Source organism: Chelonoidis abingdonii, unplaced genomic scaffold (assembly GCF_003597395.2).
Source record: "Chelonoidis abingdonii isolate Lonesome George unplaced genomic scaffold, CheloAbing_2.0 scaffold0747, whole genome shotgun sequence".
Classification (NCBI taxonomy): domain Eukaryota; kingdom Metazoa; phylum Chordata; order Testudines; family Testudinidae; genus Chelonoidis; species Chelonoidis abingdonii.
The window spans coordinates 1-7,127 of record NW_027425008.1 but is presented as its reverse complement, the minus strand read 5'-3'; the positions used below and the strand labels follow the sequence as shown (position 1 = coordinate 7,127).

The 7,127-nt window shown below is 40.5% G+C and overlaps 1 pseudogene; it reads right to left on the bottom strand.

The window, feature by feature from the left end:
• Window positions 1-5,429: 5,429 nt before the first annotated feature.
• Window positions 5,430-6,425, bottom strand: LOC142046045 (olfactory receptor 10A7-like; annotated as a pseudogene).
• Window positions 6,426-7,127: the final 702 nt, after the last annotated feature.

The following is a 7,127-nucleotide window of genomic DNA, read 5'->3' as shown; positions in this document are numbered from 1 at the left end:
AAAGCCATTCTCACCATTTCTCACAGCCTGTTCCATTAAGTTTCAGCCGGGGGGAGAATTTATGGTCTTTATTGGTCAATCTACACCTGGCACATCATTAGTGGGATATCTCACCTGGTGTAGACAGGTCCACAGCAAAGTCATCTCACTAGCTACCAGTACTGGAGGTTAAAGCTGTCGGCAGCACATCTTCAGCTGAGACTAGCATGGCAAAGTAATTCACAGATTCCAACTGGGTTTGCAACAGGCCAGGCTCAAGCAGGCTGCTGCAGCTCCATGCTCCGGACCTGAGCTTAGCTAGATTTAAAAGCTGACTCAGTTGTGTCCCTATGCGAGCACTGCAGTAAACATCAATGTGATGCGTGCAATACATACCCCTAAATGCATATAGCTCCAGAGCGCACAATCTGAGTTTTAATTTAGCTGATGACTATTTGTCTTTTAATATATAAGAATTATTATATAAACAACCACACACACACACAAAATATTACACAAATCATATCGCATAATTGATGTTGATTTTGTTCAGTTTTTTACTGCACCATGGATTCTTCAAAAATTAAGAAGAGATAGTTTTTTGAGTGGGTTGCTCTTTATATTCTGCAATTCAGTTTTAGACGGAAAAATCTCTGAAAAGCAGACTGAAATAACTTAAATTTATGAAAAGCGCTCACACAAAGTTAGAAATGTTTCGAAGCTATACACATGGATCTTCAGGTTATGTCTTTTAATTTAATTGCGTTGTCACACACCTTGATGTTACGATTTTATGTCGGTTTTGTACAATATTGCCTATTCTCTCTGAAATTTATGTTCTTGCGATGTTAACATCTGTAAGCTAGAGATAAAAGTATGTAGTTGATGATATTTAATAACAGTGATCTTTTTCAATAGTAAAAGAGCATGCTTACATGTATTTGAAAACATAGGAAGTTAAGGAGCATTTAAATCACCTTATTAACTTGTAATCTTGATGAATTATAAAATATCTTGCACTGTAGGAATGCAAACCATATTATTAAACAGAGTGGGGGTTAAGTTTCCTTCTATTATAACAGGGATGAATGGAGGCTGTCTTTACCGCATTATCACCTTTCATTAAAAAATTAAAAGAAGCTTCGGAACTGCTGTGTGCTGAAGGTTTGTCTATATAATGTTGACTTGCCTGGTGTAGTCTAAGTTTAAATGCCATAAATGAAAGCATGCAAACATAACTTATTTTCTAAGTCACAAACAAACTTTGTTGCAGAAACTAACTGTTTTCAAAGAGCAAAAGTAGAGGCGGGCAGCTATCCTAACTCCTTCATGTATTGCTTTCTTACATTCTCTCAAAGCACACATGGCATTTGTATTTTTAAGCTTTATTTGTAAATGTAAGAAAAAACTTACCATTCACCTAAAAATCTTCAAACGAGTTACAGAAGGATCATCTATAAAAGTCGGTGTTCACCAAAAGTTATGTAAAATTCAAAAGTCCTTCTCTTGCGAGCTAAAGTCAATGATTTGCTTAACTTCTCCAATAAGATTAAAGACTATCAAAACATTATACGTAGTAATGATAAGAAATCAAAATTGATATTCAAAGTAAGCCATCAACTTTCATGAGGGTCTTTCTTCCATCTTTTAGAAAGACCAAGGCTAAGAGAGGCATAATGTAATTATAAACCATTAACTATGAGACTTTCTGCAACAAACTAAACATAAGGAGTTCTGTACTAAATTTAATAAATTTGGTAGAGAGAAGCGTTCACAGACTACTGTTCTTTCTGATATTGAGTTTTAAAAAAGTTGGTGAAGAACTTCATCTTGAATTTAACTGGTGTGTTGTGACCAAAAAAAAAAGAAGTATTAGAGCAGAAAACTCAAGGCAGGGGGATAATAACCCTTCGAATCTCTGGTATAAGAGTTAAACCTGTTATTCATAAGCTAGTTTTTTTCTTTTAAGTAGCCTGTGCGTGTGCTTATAAAGTGTGTAAATTTAAATGCTTTTTTTGCAGCAGTTTTTCTTTCCAAGCAAGATTTAAAAGCAAGCAAAGGCTGGTAAACTTACTTAACATCACAAATCCTGTGAACTATTTACAGTGCTTTGCACTTTTTTCATTACATTGTTAAAGAGCTGCATTATTTTAAAACAGACCAACTGGTCGAGAAAGCCAGTGCTCTTTGGGATTGTTGGTATGAAATTGGATTAAGGGTAATTATAATTCACCCCTCATGTTTCTGTTTTACTAGAACACTCCTGATTGCTCCATCAACGAGGCACTTAGGTTGCCTCAGGCTGGCTGTGCTGACCGCAGGGGTTTGCTGGCATTCTGCTCTAAAAGTACTACAGGGTAAAGAACACTTTTCTCTTGTTCTCACTGCTATGTGGTCAGGACAGGAGAGATAAAGATTAGCAATAGAGACAGAGATAGATTCATATTGCCCAACAACTGGAATTTAACTCCCATTAATTTTCTATGGCAGCTAGAATCATCGATTATAAGCCCAGAAAAGTATCATTAGTCCTATTCGACAGCTCATTGTGACAACATAGGGACACTATTAAAATTTCAACCCAGTTTGGCCACTGGGAGTGAGTCTAAAACTTACGATTTGACTAATCCTATCCTCTAGAGAGGAGAGAACCAGCAACAGTCTGATGGGTTATGATAGTCTAATCGAGCCATCTACTGTTAAACAAGAATGTGCCAAATTATTAATTTCAATTTGAGCTTCTGGCCTGATCTCAAATATTCCAAGGTTAGGGCGCCCTTAAGCCACGAAGCTACGTTTGAGAAAAAAAATCCCCACATGAATCACAAAATTGCAATAAACCCCAGTGCCTAGTGAGCCACCTGTGGTCAAAATGCATCTTGGAAATTCTTTCACGTAAATTTGAATGAGTTGGTACTATTGTGAACACTGTGGTGGTACTTATGGAAACATATAACGGCGCATAAAGAAGTCAGTGCTACTGCAATCACTTGCTTACAGCACTTATCTAACCACTACTCTATAGATGTTAGCCTTTGTTTGACCCTTAGTATGAGTTTGTATCACTTGTGTTAACCATTTTGTGTTCTTACTTATAATGAACAAACAAGATTACACATGGAACATATTCAGGCATTTGGCATTGAAGGCTAGCAAGTGCAAAAGCTGAGAGACAACGGCTTCATGTTATTTAATATTCAGTGTGCAGAAGAAGCAAGAGGAGTGGGAGGTGTTAATGTTCGAGCTCTAACAGTCATCTAACAATGAATACTGAGAAATTAACAGGCAAAAAAAAAAAATAGCAAAAAAAACAAAGCACAAAAGGAAAGAAAAAGACATCAAAAAAAACAAACTCAGCCATTAGCGAACAGACCTACGATTTAACCTCCAGTTAACCTTGTGCAAATCTGGAGTCACATCAATCAGGCGTCAGTAAATTATCGTGCTTTACCACAAGGTGTAAAATGATGATTGGCAACTATGGCAAATCTCTGGTCTCAGTGGGGCAAATTTCGCTGTCCTCTGACTTATTATTCTTCTCCATTTGCAATGCTAGAAAAAAACACATGGAGGAATCTTGGAGATACGTTTGTTTGCCAGCAGCAGAAATACTGTGATTCTGCAACAGCGCTAACATACCTGTCTAGAGTAGACTTTTTGTGAGACATGCAAAACCAACGGTATTTTTATGTATCAGACAAAAAAACTGTCTATCCTATCTAACTGCTAGCGATTTTCCATATTATAGGCATCGGGGCCCAGATAAGTAATTGAAGTATTGTGATCTGTGAGAGGGACAACAAAAATCAGAAGTATACACTGTAGCTGAATTGTGAACACCCCAGGGGCAGACCAAAGATCACTGCCATATAGCAAGCGCGTCAACACTGAGGGAAATTTAGTCATGATAATAACTGCTGTTGTTCAGGCCTCGCAGATGGCAAAGCGGTTGTTGAAGTTACTATATACAAACAGTACAACTAAAAGTCCCAAATAAAATGGAACCACAAAATAAAATATGATAGACACAGCAGTGGACAAAGAGCATCCATCTGCTGCATTTTAAAATGTCAGTGATGCAGCAAATCAAGAAAAAGTCAAGAGGTGATTTTTTTTTTTTTTAATAACAACCAGAGTTATATCTTGAGAGCACCATTACATAACATAAACACGCATCTTCATGTTTTAATACCAAAAACACTTACTCTCGGGGGTGACTTGTAACAATCAATAGCAATTTTGCATAACACTAACAGGTTCGAAACTTGATCTCATGAGCGATGGAACATTCTGAGCTGAAAAGACTCAGCTTTTTTGAGGCTAGATCGTGCACCAGCACATCATCTGTAGTTTGGCCTAGTCCATCAAGTAAAGCCACAGAGGCCAAGACCAATGCAAGCTTGAGCAGCTGTCTGTAGCTGAACAGCTTTCCAAGAGTCCTCCTGGCCAAGGGAAAGTCCATCCGCGAAGCATCAGCACAACTTCCCATACAGTACGTACCATACAGGCACTACATGCAACGTTGCGCAAACCGCACTCGGGTCGTGCGATCAGCATTACAGACATAACGTTGGGTCCTAGGACAACTAAATATCTATAATGAGCCTCTCTGCTGGAGCTAAAAAAGAGACCCTTCTCACTCCCTCTCATCAGTCAGTGCTGTAGCAGACTCATCACACTATAGCTGGCCTACCACCAGAGAGGGGGGCGAAGATGTCAACACTGAGCACAGCATGGCCTATAACTTGAACCAAGCGGTTCACTTAGCCAGCACTCCTATGCCCCAGGCGACACATATAGGCATTGCGTACTGGCGCATCTCTCCCAGGCAGGTAGACAGCACCAATTGAAGAATCTGGAGGATCACGGGACGTTAATCACGGGGGAGAGAGAGGCAGAGAGGTTCGCTCGAACTCACAAGGAACCATTATATTCCAGGGAGGAGCGAGGGCATATATTCATGCCGCAGCACCAGTACCCATCCCCACAAAGAAGTCGGTGTCCCTTCACAAGCACTTTGTCAACCTCATCCACCTTCTGTGTGGCTTGACATGCAGCCACAACCCATATGACCCTCCCCTAACACAAGGTGTGCTGTGCCTGTGTGGCCGGGGACGTCAGCAAGCAAGGGAACCCTGGATCAGGGGAGTTAGAAAATCCAGGTAAGCAAATCACAACACCCGGTGGATTCTTTGGAGGTTTCTAGGTAAAGACAAACACAAAATGAAGCGGCCCTATTTTTAAGAGAGAGAGGCCAATATTTCATAATCCATCGACTCGTGAAATCTTGCATCCTCCATTCTTAGTCTCCAGCTGAGTCACATTAAATTGACCTAGTCTTTCAAAGAAGAGTGCTCAGTAACTTAGGCCCCTCCACCGCCATCTCACAATTTGGCAATCTGAAATTGAGACAGTTATGTCCTGATACTCTTGTGCCCAAACACGAAACACTAACAAGTGCAAGAGCCCCACACACCCCCTGCACACTTAAAAATCATGAGATATTAATTTACACATTTACTGGCATTTTTTTTTCTCAGAGCCTCTTTCACCTCTTTGTTTCTCAGGCTGTATATGAAGGGATTGGCCAGAGGAGTCAGAATTGCGTAGAAGACAGAGAACACTTTGTTGAGGTCTCTGAGTGTGTTGGTTTTTGGTAGCAGATACACAATGATCAGGGTCCCGTAGAAAATTGTCACCACAATGAGGTGAGAGGAGCAGGCAGAAAATGCTTTTTGCCTCCCAGTGGTGGAAGGGATTCGCAGGATGGTGGAGATGATACACAGGTAGGATGTCCCAGTTAAATCACAATGGGGCAGGGTGAAGAAAGCACAGAGAATGGTAAGTAAAAGGTCCAACTGGTAGATGTTGTTGCAATAGAGATTTTTTATTTGTGTAAATTCACAGAAAAAATTATTAATTTCATTGGGGCCGCAGAAAGTTAATTGTAACATCATACCAGTTACTATGGAACTAGCTAGCAACACACATATCCAAGACCCACGTGCTAGCCGGAGGCAGAAAGTGCCATTCATAAGGGTTGCATAATGCAGTGGTTTGCATATCGCTAAGTATCGATCATAGGACATTGCTGCCAGGAGATAACACTCGGTGCCTGCAAAGAAGCCAACAAAGTAACATTATGTTATGCAGCCACCAACAGAAATGGTCTTGTCACCAGTCAGGAAACTGACCAACATCCTGGACAGGAGGGTGGAGGTGTAGCAGGCCTCCAAGCAAGCCAAGTTCCCCAGGAAGAAGTATATGGGGGTGTGAAGGTGCTGATCGGTCACAACTAGAACAATGAGGTTTTTCCCAGTCATGATCACAATGTAAATCACAAGGAACAGCAGAAAGAGAAGAATCTTCAGTGTGGGGACAGTCCCAAATCCCAGGAGGATGAATTCTGTGAGGGAGGTGTGATTTCCCTGTTCTGCGTCTGCCATGGTGGAAATGACCCAAACTCTACAAGAGAACAAGAATGACATTTATGAAATATCAATATCACATTATCAACTTAAATACATTAATGTTCAAATGTTCTCTCTCCTTCAGGGCACCTGCCCAAATACTGGGCTGAGCACATAGGCTGGGGGCTTAGAGTCATGTAATGGAGCCTTATGACATCTGAGATTGAATGAGACAAACTGACATGAAAAGATGCTGCTAAGGCAAGCTGAGATTTGTGTCAAATCATATTTTTTCTGATTGGGAACAGAATAAGCCTTGCTCCTGTCATTCTGCTCCCAAGAGCTGACACTAGTGGTGTGCAGTGGGAAAATCCAATCACCAGGAGGAGTCTGACAAATGAAGGTGTAGGCACTGGATTCCCTGAATTCTCACAGCCTCCTTTGGACTGGTAAAACACCCCACTATTTTCCTGGCTGTGAATCGGCTTGGTTTGGACTTCAGAAGCTTCCATTGTTCCCGACAGAAACCAATTCACCATGAATGAGATTGTGCCAGTCCAAACCCTCAGCTTCTAAGCCTTTTTAGGTGGTCATCATTTGATTTCATTTGTGCTGTACCATGTAGATCAGTTTTTAGGCTGCTTTGTCATCATCACATATTAACTTTTAAATTTCTCTGCCAAAGGATATTGTTGATTCACACTGCTTAGTGACATTCTGAAGATTAAATGATTTTCT